Source organism: Cupressus sempervirens, chromosome 10 (assembly GCF_028749045.1).
Source record: "Cupressus sempervirens isolate cs-2001-9-10 chromosome 10, ASM2874904v1, whole genome shotgun sequence".
NCBI classification, from domain to species: Eukaryota; Viridiplantae; Streptophyta; class Pinopsida; order Cupressales; family Cupressaceae; genus Cupressus; species Cupressus sempervirens.
This window is the reverse complement of record NC_143127.1, coordinates 92,113,416-92,129,071: the sequence shown is the minus strand read 5'-3', so window position 1 is coordinate 92,129,071 and position 15,656 is coordinate 92,113,416.

The window sequence follows — 15,656 nt, the reverse complement described above, 5'->3', positions numbered from 1 at the left end:
ACTCCTAAATCATACTACCTCAAATACAGAAAGTAATCTAACATGCAAAGTAAAGCATAAGATAACATCATCTAACATATGCAAATCATCTATGTAAGAAACATACCAGTAAATACATCCATCATAAGGTATATTATCTATCATAATGATCCAAGAACAGAATGAAGATAAATACCAACCAAGAATGTTCCAGCCACGGTGTCTCAGACGGATCTCAAATGATAAGAGTGGAAGAACACTACCACCCGACCACGTGGAACCTAAGTGGTCCACTCCCACCGTGCTGAGGAGATAATCTCAAGTCCCAAACAGGCTATCAAAACCACAAAGCATAAATCTCTATAAGTCTAAGAATCCTAAAAGTATACTAACTCAAAGGTTCCAATCACAAAACTGACATCTACTCCCCAGAGGCACACAATGACATGTAGGAAACCTACTCTACAAGCGGGAAAGTGTCATCGCATTTATCACATACAAGTTACCCTGGCAGTTAGCTAAACTCCACAGGTCCATACTGATCTCATGCGGCCACTAGTATCCTCTCATACTGACGAGGCATACTATAGAATGCAAGGTCGCAACCATGCATTCTCTCTACTCCCATCCTAGTTTGTACAAGCACTCGAGGCATGGGCGATAACCAAAACAATTATCTTTTTAGGTTCATTTAATCCCCATTTAGTGTGTAAATGTTATCACTTATTAACCAAACTTACAATGAGTTACCCTGGCAGCCACTTAGGGCCCCGGCCCCCATTGCACGGTTCCTCCCAACCGTAAATAGCATCATTAGACCATTGTGGATCCCAGTCATCCCTCTGTGCGTAACATCCCAAAGCACCAAAGAGATCATCGGTATTAACATAGTAGGAATGTCACTCCGAAATCATACTACCTCAAATACAGAAAGTAATCTAACATGCAAAGTAAAGCATAAGATAACATCATCTAACATATGCAAATCATCTATGTAAGAAACATACCAGTAAATACATCCATCATAAGGTATATTATCTAGCATAATGATCCAAGAACAGAATGAAGATAAATACCAATCAAGAATGTTCCAGCCACGGTGTCTCAGACGGATCTCAAATGATAAGAGTGGAAAAACACTACCACCCAACCGCGTGGAACCTAAGTGGTCCACTCCCACCATGCTGAGGAGATAATCTCAAGTCCCAAATAGGCTATCAAAACCACAAAGCATAAATCTCTATAAGTCCAGGAATCCTAAAAGTATACTAACTCAAAAGTTCCAATCACAAAATCGACATCTACTTCCCAGAGGCACACAATGACATGTAGGAAACCTACTCTGCAAGCGAGAAATTGTCATCGCATTTATCACGTACAAGTTACCCTGGCAGTTAGCTAAACTCCATGGGTCCATACTAATCTCATGCAGCCACTAGTATCCTCTCATACTGATGAGGCATACTATGGAATGCAAGGTCGCAACCATGCATTCTCTCTACTCCCATCCTAGTCTGTACAAGCACTCGAGGCATGGGTGAGAACCAAAACAATTATCTTTTTAGGTTCATTTAATCCCCATTTAGTGTGTAAATGTTATCACTTATTAACCAAACTCACAATGAGTTACCTTGGCAGCCACTTAGGGCCCCGGCCCCCATTGCACAGTTCCTCCCAACCGTAAATAGCATCATTAGACCATCGTGGATCCTAGCCATCCCTCCGTGCGTAACATCCCAAAGCACCAAAGAGATCATCGCTATTAACATAGTAGGAATGCCACTCCTAAATCATACTACCTCAAATACAGAAAGTAATCTAACATGCAAAGTAAAGCATAAGATAACATCATCTAACATATGCAAATCATCTATGTAAGAAACATACTAGTAAATACATCCATCATAAGATATATTATCTATCATAATGATCCAAGAACAAAATGAAGATAAATACCAATCAAGAATGTTCTAGCCACGGTGTCTCAGATGGATCTCAAATGATAAGAGTGGAAAAACACTACCACCCGACCACGTGGAACCTAAGTGGTCCACTCCCACCATGCTGAGGAGATAATCTCAAGTCCCAAACAGGCTATCAAAACCACAAAGCATAAATCTCTATAAGTCTAGGAATCCTAAAAGTATACTAACTCAAAGGTTCCAATCACAAAACCGACATCTACTTCCCAGAGGCACACAATGACATGTAGGAAACCTACTCTACAAGCGAGAAAGTGTGATCACATTTATCACGTACAAGTTACCCTGGCAGTTAGCTAAACTCCATGGGTCCATACTGATCTCATGCGGCCACTAGTATCCTCTCATACTGACGAGGCATACTATGGAATGCAAGGTCGCAACCATGCGTTCTCTCTACTCCCATCCTAGTCTTTACAAGCACTTGAGGCATGGGCGAGAACCAAAACAATTATCTTTTTAGGTTCATTTAATCCCCATTTAGTGTGTAAATGTTATCATTTATTAACCAAACTTACAATGAGTTACCCTGGCAGCCACTTAGGGCCCCGGCCCCCACTGCAAGCCACTTCCCGACACTACAAGTAGATAACCTACCCTAAGCTCATGGAATCATAAAATCACCCCAGTCCTGTACAAGCGACTAGAAAGAAAATCCAAAAGATAATCCATAAAAAGAATCATCAAATATCCACAATAAAAGCAGCAAATCTCCATAATAAGAATCATCAAATCTCCATAAGCATCCATAGAAAATCATGACCACAACAGTTCTCTATTGGCAATTGAAGGCATCACTGATAATCATAAGTATCCATTGGTTCTCAATAACCAAAATATATCTCAAAATAAATCACAATATCCATTGGTTCTCAACAAGTAACTAAGAACATCTCAAAATCATACCGATCGAAGACTCCAAAATGGTTGAGTCAAAACATGTCACAACATGACATCATCAAGAAACAAATCAACATTTCAGTCCCATCATGGCGACTAGAAAATAATTCAAGGATAACTGATCGATGACTCAAAAATGATTAGCTCAAGTGTCTCATACACAAGAATCTCAACTATAACAATCAGTAATTACAAACATTTCATAGAGCATTCCATCACATACCATGGTTGGTTTTATAAAGATTGAGACCAAATAAGATCAACATGCCATCACATTTATATAACCCCCGAGCCTCTGGTCACAACCTAGGACTGGTCAACACTAATCAACCCAAAAATCCAAAACAAGAAGCATATAGAATACACAATGCAAACACATGTTTTGGTTTACTAATATCACATGGATGAGTTAAGTGTAGAGGTTTCCAGCTTTCTGTTTGCAAGAATACTTCAAGTGTATAAGATTTACCATTTGACCTACACGTCAACCCATTTGTTTCCCCAATAGCATCATCCTTCCATTATTTAAAATAATATTCTAAGAATAGCTTAAGGGTAAATACTTTATTCATTAATCTGATCATCATTGACCCTTAATCATCTTGTTCTCTTTATTTAACTATGATCCACATTCTAATTGATTAACTCTTCTTTAATGTTACTTTGAACTTTTCAACATAATCAAGGATCATTATTCGTTACATTGTAAGAAAGCCAATTATCAATCTTCAAATAAGAAGATTATAATTTTATTAAAATGATCAATTTAATCAATCAATTAACATAGGTACACCATCCATGACCTATTAACATTCTAATAGTTTCCAAATTAAATATTACTAAGTCTCACCATTAATATATCTAAGGTCATTATTCAAGTCATGAGAGTGCAACTTATCAACTTTGATGTAAATACTTCACAACTTCGCTAGAGGAATCGATATTAGCATATCCATTAAAAACTTTATTACATAACTTAATTATTAATTAAATCTAATTAACTCTAATTAATTTAATTAATAATTACATATCCATGGCAACATTCCAATTAATATTAGTTGACTAATAACTAACTATAATTTTGTAGGTTAAAAGTCAACTATAATTCAAATCCCCAATATTCATATTAATAGTTCAATAACGGCTTGTTATTATTTAATAGTAAGTTATATTGGAAATCTATAATGACCACATTCATCACTCTTTAATGAATACTAATATTTCCTTAACAAACTCGTATTAATGATAATCATTTCTAATAAGATTCTATTGCACAACTTAATTATTAATAATAACAATTTAATGAATATCAATTGATTAAAAAATCAACTATACTCCAAATCCAAAACTAATATCTTTTACAAAACTTCAATCATTAAATAATCTCTACTAGATTAACTCTAATCGAATTAATCGATAACTATTTAAACCATTATTTATTAATAGTTTGTTAGACCTAACAAACATTAATAAATAATTAAACTCATCAAACTATTATTAATCGATCTAGAGAACCTTCCATAAACCTCATTAGTTAATATTTAACTAACCTTTAAGGTATATCAATAATTTATAATGTAGTAATCAATATAATAATAATTCAAATCGTAGCTATATTATAACAAGGTCAAAATGTAACAATGACCCATTGCCCAATATCATTAAAATCTCTTAATTTAAAATCATCCTCATTAAACAACTATTATTAACGTAATATAAAATTACCACCCCTATATATTAAATAATATTTAATATACATTAAATAATTAATATTAAAAGTCAACCATTAGACTTAATTTTCTAATCCCTCAATATTCAATTAATAATTCAAATGAATTCAATATTATCAAAACAATGATTGCATAATTCAAAACTTTGATTTATAATTTCAAAAGCCCCATAAATAATTGATGACTTAAATATTCAAACTTATTCTTATAAGCTCTAACTATATCACTTAATAAATTTCATTAATTAAAATTATATATATATATATATATATATATATATATAACTTTAAAATCGAATTGCATCATATAATGAAACCGAATTCGCTTATACCAATATAGCAGGCGGCACATAGTACCCCTTCCCTTTGCGACTAATGTCGCAGTTTTAAATGCAGCAGAGCCATGGCTCCTGCGGCAGTAGAGCCGCCGGCGTCGCCCATATAATGAGAAGGGTGGGGGTACGGGTTCGTCCCTCCCCACCGCTTTAAATATTGCAATCCATTTTTATAAAAAACATAAACGTATTTCGAATACGATTTAAATTTTATAATGTTTTAACAAATGCGTTTCGAATTTATTAAAGGTTTTTCCATCGCATTTTTAATCGCAATTATTAACGATCAATATTAAATAATACATATATATATAAATGTATATGCATAAATGTATATATATGTATATGTATATGTATATTTATACACGCAGAATTTAAGCATTACAGTATTTCTTCTTCTTTTTTTAAAGGGGTAAACGCTTTTGACCTGGAGCTATGAACTAGTGAGGTCACAAACAGGGGACCTCATCCCCATTAGATTTGAACCTTGATGGCAAGGATAACAACACAACAACTTAACCATCACAACATGCCACTATTGGCAGCATTACAGTATTTCAATCATAAATAAATAAATATATATATATATATATATATATATATATATATATATATATATATATATATATATATATATATATATATGAGAACATATACTAGTTCCAAATAAAAAGGGTCTTTCAACTCTTTAAATAAGAATTTCTTTTTTTTTAATGATTGATCTCTCAATATGACCATAGTCCATCTAATAGATTTGTCCTTACGCATAACTTGATAGAAAGATTACATCTAACTATTCACAATATAATTTCGAACCCAAACCCAATTTAGACCTAATTTCTTCCTTAATTGGATCTAGGGTTTTCTATTGTTTTCTTCTCAACCAAATTAAATATCTAGATTCCAATTTCAAATTATAGATTCAATCATAGAGAAGTTTCAGACACATATAACAGACACGATGAAGACAGGAAGAGAAAGAGTACAAAGGGAATATGCGAATATCACGAGTGCACCTGGACACTGATGCTAATTTGCCATCTCTCAGAAGTCCATAGAAAATCTCTTCCTTCTCCAATCATTCGCAATTCCTCCAAGATCCAAGCCAACCAAAAACCTCCAAGTGACTAGAAGTGCTAGAAGAAGCATAGAAGCAAGTAGAAAACATATGAGCATGTAGAAGCATATGAGCTTCTCAAATGCATATAAGCTTTGAAGCTTGTCCAAACACACTAGGAGAGCCTCTATTTAAAGGACTCTAAGATGCATCTAGAATGTGTCTAGAAACAACTAGAAGATAAGCATGACAACCAAACATGAGTCTTCTCCAACCTTCTAGATGAGTCATAAGGTTGTAGACACCATATGCTCAAATAAAATGCTAACTCCTAAGTGTAGACAACTAGTGCATACTTAGAGTGCAAACTCCTGTGTTGTCTACATGACAAGTCTTGAGAATTTGCAAACTCCTATGTGAGCAAACATTAAATAATGCACAATCATTAATATAATATTTACTTTACTCTTTCCAATTTAATTTATTTATTATTAAATCTTATGCACTAACTTTAATAAGTCCACTTATTCTTATCTTAATATATTTATATTTTAAATCATGTGCACACATCATGCAACCTTTAATCTTTTAATAATTTTAATATATTTTGCACTTTTAAATTTCATTTTCAAAATTTAATTGCTAAAATATTTATTAGCTTTAATAATAATATTATTTAGTCATTTATTTAAAAATGAACTCCAAATATATTATTATTAAAATGAATATTGTCACATTCCAAATTTAAACTTATAACTTTTATCTTCAAATTTAATTATTTAATTTAATTAATTTCCCAATTAATTAAATAAAATAAATATTAAAATATCATATTAATCTTTCATTAAATTAAACCATTAATTAAATCTTTTAATTAGGCTTAATTAATAGAAAATACTCCAAAGACTCATAAGGGTAAAATATGAAAATCCATCATAGCCAAAATACATACAAAATCAAACCAAGGGTTTATATCACGAATTACATTATCCAACATATTCGGAGGGTACTCAACTCAGATACTTGTCCTAATTTTCAATTAGGACAAATGGCTTAAAGGGTTGGGATTTGGACTTGAGAATTTATCTCCCCTCTCTTACCATTGAGATAATGTGATAGGGTATGCTCATCCTAACAATTCAGGGAGGTCGATACCCAGTACCTACAACCTACATAAAAACCATGCATGTACAAGCACAATATATACTAAACTAAACAGGCAATGGCAAGAAGTGGTGCATTGTGTAGATCCCGACTAGCAGGTGACTACGACTCCCTTCCTTAACCACATCAGACACGCCATACATAAGAACAAACACGCACACCATACACATGCAAGTATGGGGTAAGTATTCATAAGAAACACATATGATAATAAACTATCTAACTAATCATCATCAATAATTGAAAGCAATGTAATGATCATCATGCATACATGAAATATAAAGTCTAAGTGATCTCATCACATAATAAACTGAGTCCATAGCACAATATCAGATAGTCTCAAAACAATGTTGCTAACCATCAACATAAAACTAGCCCCAAAAGAGCTCGATAATGATAGCAAAAATGTGACCTAGGGGTAGGCACTACACTCAAGGAGACGATTGATATTCAAGTGGGTGGTCAATGCTTCTCTTAGTGAGTAGTTTGTTTGATTTTACCCAACACTTGTTATCATTGTCAATTCTTAGAGCATAATATTAAGGATTGTCCCTTGGACATTCCTTGGATGAATTCCTCAATGAAGGAAACATGTCCCTCTCATTCTTTTGAGGGTGTTAAACAAATGAAGGTAGGACTATGGTTGTTCGCAAGGTACACACACGTTGGCTTTTTCTCAAAAACAATTCAATGGCTTGGCTCCTCAGTAGCCAACTCAAGACATGGTTTCTCTTAAGCCTTCATTAAACTAGTGAGTTGTTGTTCCTATTTCAAACCTGATGGGAAGGTTTCAACTGAGAATGTTTCTTTCTCTAGATGGGTCTGCACTCCTTGGTTCTCATCAATGGTTTGTACTCAACCATCTTCTCTATGATGGTCTTATATCCCTTTAGGTGAGTTGATATTAATGATGGGGGTCCTAAGAAATGATAAGTGTCCCAAGGGATACCTACCCTAGTTTTAGGACTACTTTAGACTTCTTATACAATAGTTTCTCCTCTACTGGGGAGGAGAATGATATAAAGGTAGTTGATCCATGAATTTCATCTCATGGAATGTAAAGGGTCCCATAGACCTCACCAAAAAGTATTTTGTGAGGGATACTTATGAGCATTTTCCTAGCCTAGATGTTGTTTTCCTTGAAGAAGTTAAAATCAGTGTGTTCATTCTTTCTACCAAGTCATGTTATATCTATATAGATAGCCTTGCTTTTTACTTCTCAACACAAAGATAGTAGAGGAGGATTTGTCACTCTCATCTCTCCTCATTGGCATTCTTCAACTATGGATCATGAGTTTGATCCGATGTAGAGAGTAGTTTGGGTCCTTTAGTCAATCAACAAGGATTATTTTGGGATCATTAATGTTTATGCTAATAATGATGTTTGTGGAACTATATTAGTTGTAGCATTGGGTGATTGATTCTTTGGCACCTATAACATGGGTTATGTGTGGAGACTTCAATATGGTTGAGATGACTTCTAATAAATAAGGCATTGTTTCCTTTTCATTAGACAATTAGAGAACGTGATGCCTAATTTTATATATGAAATAAATGGGACTTTTTGACCCCAACATCAATTAACACCAACTTCATTGTATTTGGCATATTTTGTGAAACTTTCAAGCTAATAATGTTAGAATTTTGTAAATTGGATTGTGTAATGATCACAACCTAACATTTTTGTGAAAATCAAGAATTACATGTCTTGTATATTGAAGAGGTTACTATTCTAGATTACTACCTCATCAAGTTCAATATTGAATGACAAACCACTCTTATATTTGCCTTGAAAATGTTTTTTTTAACATTTCATTATTTGATCACCAACTCAGTATCAATTGGTTTGGAACCTTGAGCCCAACTCCACTTGATCATCTAGCTAGTTTTCTTAGTGGAATAATGTTGTTACTCACAAACATGATTTCTCTATATCTTTTGCATACAATTGGCTATGTACTATCAATAATCTTATGATGAAAACACCAAAAAATTGTATATTGCTACTAAAACTTTGGCTTTGAGTCCTTTACACCCCAATTTTTAGGTTGGGGTTTCTTAACTCTACTATTATAGATAATGTGCAAATCAACAATGCCCCAATTTTTAGGTCAGGGTTTCTTAAATCTACTATTATAGATCATGTGTAGATCAACATACTTCTAAAGGGCTCAGGTTAAGGTCATGTTGCACTAGCTCAAGGTGGGAGACTGAGCCTCTGAGGAGTTCTTTATTTCTCTTAGGACTTTTCATTCTTCCCCTAATATCAAATACATCAAGGAGGGTCAGGTGAAACTCTCTAAGATGATGATTATTTTTTGAGCTTTTTTTGGACATTATGAAAAGGTTTTAACTATGTAGGGAAAATTCCCTATTATAGACCAAGAATTGAAGGATTATCTTGTGGTGGTTCCTTCACAACTCTCATATTTTTAAAAGGTTTTATGCGATCAAATGCTAACCCATAATTTGATGCCTTGAATGCTTGTTTATTTACATTTAAAATACATCACAATAATAACACATAAAACCAAAAATTATGAATCACACATAATATTATGAGCTTATCAATGTGCATTGAGCCTATTCTATTTGATTCCAATTTCAAGAATTAAATTACTGGAGGTTTTGTGGAAAATAGGTATGTTTGAATAATGGATGGCATAATAGTTGTCAAGTATCCTATCATAAATTAAGATACACAATGGAATTTTATTTGCAACCATACTATTGGAAATATAATAGGGAAAGTGAATACTACACATCCATCCCACAATTTGCATGTAAACTAAAATAGCTAGCTAAATATATTCATCCATAGCATGAAAGCAAATGACATTCAACACATCTATAACACAAGATATTTGGCTACCCAGAAACCCTCCAATGAGAAGGTAAAACTGGGGTGGGGATGACACCCACAAATCTTCACTACTGTAGTTGTAAAGTGTATTGAATGAAGGTTACAATGTTTGATCATAAACTAGTATCTACCATGTGAAAAGTCTACCCTATTAAAGGCTTACATGATTGTTAGATCTTACCCTATTAAAGGATTTCAACACCTTGTTAAAAGTGTGCCTAATTAAAGGACTTAAACTTACAACGAAGTAAACACCTTGTTAAAAGATTTACAAAAACCTGTTAGGACTACTCTGTTAAGAGATTTAACTAATTCACCTATTAGAATGTCTCAACAATGATCCTATGGTCAGCACTTTGCTGCTAGATAACAAATCACCTCTTTCTTGATGTGTACTTGATCCTCTCTAATCAGATGTGTCACTTTTGTCCTCTAACTCATTTCCTTTGTTCTCCTCTAATTGATTATGCAATGTATAACTCAATTCACAACTCCTTAGCCACCATGAATGCTTTGTTTACGCATGCAAACTTTTCTCTCCACACATACAATATTTAGGGTTTGCCTTCCTTAAGAAGATCTAGGTGACTTAGGATTAGGTATGAATTGACAATTGTGATTCACCCATTTTTTCACTTAAACTATCCCTTTATCTAATTGGTTGCATGTATTGCATAGGGATCCTCAATATAGATTCATTCTTATCATTTAGAATCACAAAATAGTCCTTAAGTCAGTTCAAAAATGGTTTACATAGAAGTTTGTGCCATTACAAACAATTATGTCCAAAACTATTTTACTTGGCACTTGAAGTCTTTGATGCTTGACATTCATTGTATCTTTAATGTTGTAACTTAGTCTCTAAATGACTCGACATCCATTGATCACTTGCCATCTGAATCACTCAACATCAACTATCTACTTGACACTTAATAGTTACTCAGAACATATTGTATATCTCGCTCAACATATACTATTTGACAACTTATGCTCGACATACATTACTTGTTCAACATGAACTAAGTTCTATCTTGTAAATGACTTAAGTGTATTGTCACTCATATGTCAAAACCAATCTGAGATTAACAATTTCCCCCTTTGACATGAGTGTCAAAAACACTTGGGCATGCATGAATAACCTTAACTTATGAGCATAACTTAGGTAATCTCTATTTAGTATTCAACTTACATACAAAATCTCAAAATTTCAAAAGTTTGCAAAAGTTGTTACTTGTTAGTCATACCTCAAAATTCTATGACTCCCCTGATTTGATTGTTCCTTTTTGAATCTGAATACTCCTGTTGAGTAGATCTACAATATTGTTGTGTTGGCTCTATTTTTTTTGTATTGACTCCCCCTTTGTTTGGTCTCCCCCAAAAATTATGCATTCTCCCCTTTTATCTCATTCTCCCCCTTTTTGACACTTATGTCATGGGTGGTACATGGATAGTGTGTTTTTCCAAGAATGATTTATGGACCTTTAGTATTAGCTTTAGTGTTGCATCCCAATTGTCACATGCTACCTCTAGTGATTTGATTTGAATAGCTATCTCGACACCAAGGTTAACTAGGCCTCCATGAGTAGAAAGATGGGGATCTTTCTTCATCGATGCTTCTACATAGGCTAGTTCCTTGTATAACACCTCCATGTGAGGGGTCAAAATGGACTGGATGTTAATTAGTGTAGTCCAAATGTTGGCATCTTGAGCTTGCAATGCTACCAACTAACCTTGTTCTAACATTAATTGTCTAAAATGAGATTGGCTTTGACCAGGAGGTTGTTGAAGGATTTTACCTATTGACTTCAAATCTCCCTCTAGGTGGTCAATGTGTCTCTACACTTCTTATGTGAACAAAGGTACATCACACAACTTGGTGTAAAGAGAAAAAATATTCTCCAACACTTACTTCACACCATAATTTTGGTTGCTAACTCAACTTGACTAGGTGCAATAGCACTTGATATCTTTTCAATTACCTTGGTATGAAATTTCTTCTCAAACCATTCTAACAAGTTGACAATTATGTCTAGATCTTCATCATTTATCTTCTTTACAATAATTTCCAACTGCTCAATGATTGGCTTGGCTTCATCAGGTGTAAGCAGGCTTAATGCATCAAGAAATATGTCCTTGATGTCATGAAGTGTTTGTTTCTGCCTATGTTCCCTTCTTAGCAGTTCTTGTTGTTTCTTTTTGGCTAGAGCATCCTGCAATATGCCTATTTTCTCTATGGTGATTGATGCAAGGTCAAAATTTGGTAATTCAATCACCTCGTCTAAGTTGATATCACCATAAGATGTGACCTCATCAACCTTAGATGTGTTAGGACTAGGCCTTAATGACTGCAAGGGTGTAGCTTCTACACGTGGCCTATGAAGTGCTTGATTAGGAATAGGAGTAGCAGTATTTGATGGGGTAACTAGTGTCTAAATTACTATCACTTCCTCTAGTTTCATAGTCAAGATTGAATCTTCAGTCTTATCCTTCTCCTTTTCTATGACCTCTTCATCACCTTGTGCTTGTGTTGTAGGTGCAAGATTGACTTCTTGGCCTGTTTGGATTGGTATCCCATCTTTCTCATATGTTGAAACTGCATGTACAAAAACATTTTGTACCAATGTGTTGACATTGTATCCTTCCTTTGATATATTTCTATAGGCATGGTAGGTTGCACTTATGTAGATTGAGGGGGACAATGGATAATTCTTGAGCTTTCTCCCCCGTAGATGCCAATTCTTCTTTCTCAATCTCATCCACACTCACTAATATAGGATGGTTGTATAGTTTTGCCTTGGTGATCAAATCAACCAATATCTTCTTCATATGCTCCTTGCTAAGGGGTTTATGTTCTCAGTGGAGTTGGCAGAGACATCCTTGATCTTTACTATTTTTGTTTGTTGACCCTCTTTATCTACATGAGGTGGACTAGCATTCAGCATATGTACCTCTAGTACATTCTAATATTGGTGTTTCTCTTCCTTAGTTGTAGCCTTTGTATCTTCTTCTTTTACACTACCTTCTTCATGTCCTTCCCTTATAGATTCATCTTTTGTTACCTCAAATTTCTCTTGTTTGACTTTGTCTTCACCTACTTCCATAGGTGTCTATTTGTTTGACTCATATGTTGTTACTCCATATATCACTTTCCATAGTGGGGTGGTCTTTTGGACAACATCTTCAATATTGTTCTATAATATGTTAAAGGCTTTGTATTTTGGAGGAAATCTCCCCTTATACTTATTAATGGCCTTTGTCATGGTAGACTTGTCCAAGTCTAGCATCACTCTTGCTAGAGTAGTCTCTCTGATATTTCTTTTAGTTGAGAGATTGTATTTCCACCTTTTCTCAACTTTGTTAAATAGACTTTTGGGCAAAGAGTTGGCAATCTCAATCGGAGTTTTCTTTAAAAATGTCATCATGGCATACACAAACTCTTCTACTTTATTCATTTCTATCTTCCCAAGTTTATCAAATTCAACATGTGTGAACCTTGATAAATCAACATTGTTCTTGGTATTATCACACAAGTTGTCCAAATTAGAAGAGGGATTGTGACTTACTTCTTTGAATTGGTTGTTGTCATTTGATTCAGTCCTCTCTTCATCTAATTCAGTTGGAACTATATATTTCCTCCTTTGTCTTTCCTCAAGTTCATCTTCCTTAGTAGCTATACTAGCTCTCTTGCCTTTAGGCTTCTAAACTTCTTGAGTCTTCTTAGCAGTAGTTCTTGTGCTAGCCCTAGTGAAAGGAACTGTAGGCTTTTATCATGAAGGTTTCACAACTTTCTTAGGTTTTCTTGCTTCTAGTTTCTTTGTTTTTCTCTACTTCTTTTCTATAGCTATTGGTGCTTCATTGGCTTCTTCTCCCTCAACACCTTCATCAAATTATGTTTCTTCTTCTACTTGGTCATCACCTTGACCTTGTGTGAGAGAAAGTGGTGCTTGGGAAGGTGTATCTTCTTCATCATTTTCATTATCGTCTTCTTCTTCATCTCCTTCTACCTCTTCACCAAATTGTTCCTTTAGCTTTTTCACAAATTTGTTCTTCTTTCTCATCACAAAAGTTATCTTCAAGTCCATTGTGATTTTAGACTTGGCTACCTCATAATTTCCAAATGTAGTAGCATTCTTATCTACTTCCTCTACCAGTAAATCTATGATGGTTGCAGATGCCTCATCCACATTAATTTCATAAGGCAATGGCCTGAGCCATCTCACCCTTGGAACAATAGATTGAACATAAGTGAAATCAACATTAACTAGAAAAAAAATCATTGAAATGTTTATCTACTAGTGATACTGGTATCCTTTGTCTTTGTTTCGTTGACTTCTTAAAGTCTTCAAAATAACTTATCATTATAGTCTCAAAATTATCTCCAAGTTGCTCTATGTATTCTCCAATCTACACTGCAATAGACTTGTTGGTCTTTCAAGCAACTTTGCCAAATGAGGGAAAAGTGTTCTGCACATAGAAAAATATACAAACAAGTATTGAACCAAATTTGCATTGTGCACTTTTTTTCTTTCTCATGGCTCCCAAGTTTTCTGATAACTGCTAGAGTTTTAACTCGGTAAGGTTATAAGAGTAGTCCTTCTTTACTATCTGATAGCCTAAATCCACAGCTATACATGGTACATTGTTCAATCTACTAGATTGAAAGAATATGTGTGCAATGGCTCTAACTGCAAATGCAATTAGGGGATTAGAGATTGTGTCTATGGTCATCCCTCTCTTATTCTACACTGCCTCTGTATTCTTTTTAATTGCCTCTTTTGCATCGCTCCTCATAGTCTTTGTTTTGTCTAGGGTAGGATATCCCATTACCCTTTGAATAATTCTCTTTGTGATCTTGATAGGGTCATCTTCTAAACATACAAAGTTGTCATGTATTTTGTTGAGAACTATCTTTATCCACTCTGTCTTGAATATGTTTGGAAAATCTAAGGCATGGGTTAACCCTTTTCTCTCTACAATTTTGTTTTCCTCTTTCAGTACTCCATTTTCACTCAATTTTCCATACAAGTCTTTTATTTCCATGTCTCCTATACTTCCTACCTTACAAGTGTAGCAACACCTTACATCTTATATCATTAAAAGTTGTGGTGGTATCATAGATAACACACCAAATTAGTCTCCTTTATATGCAATTTCAGTAATTGCTAAAAAATGTGGTTGTTTAATCTCATTACTAATCAATTGAACAAGAGCTAGAAACCATAACAACTAATTAGGGTTTGTATAAATTCAAATAGTGTAGCTCAACACAATATAAAAACCTTGAAAATTTTGATGTTTAGTGTCGAGTAGCAGTTGAATTTAGTATACCAATGCTTGAAATGATTTCTCCAATTCATCTTATGCTCTTTGTGCTCTCTTTATTTTTGAATGATTGTAAATGAGTCAAAAAATGACCATGGAGCCCTTGAAACTTCACAATAAATGCTCAATGCTTACATAGTTGTAAGCTCGGCCCCAATAGCAATTTTTGACTCACTCAAATTCCTTGTAATTCTTACCATACTCAACAACGACAACAAGATTGACCAACACTATCACCTTTGATAGCTTAGTAAAAACTAAAATTTCACTTGACAGCAACATGAAAACTTGTAGATTTCTTCTAAGTTCTAACCAATACTTTGCA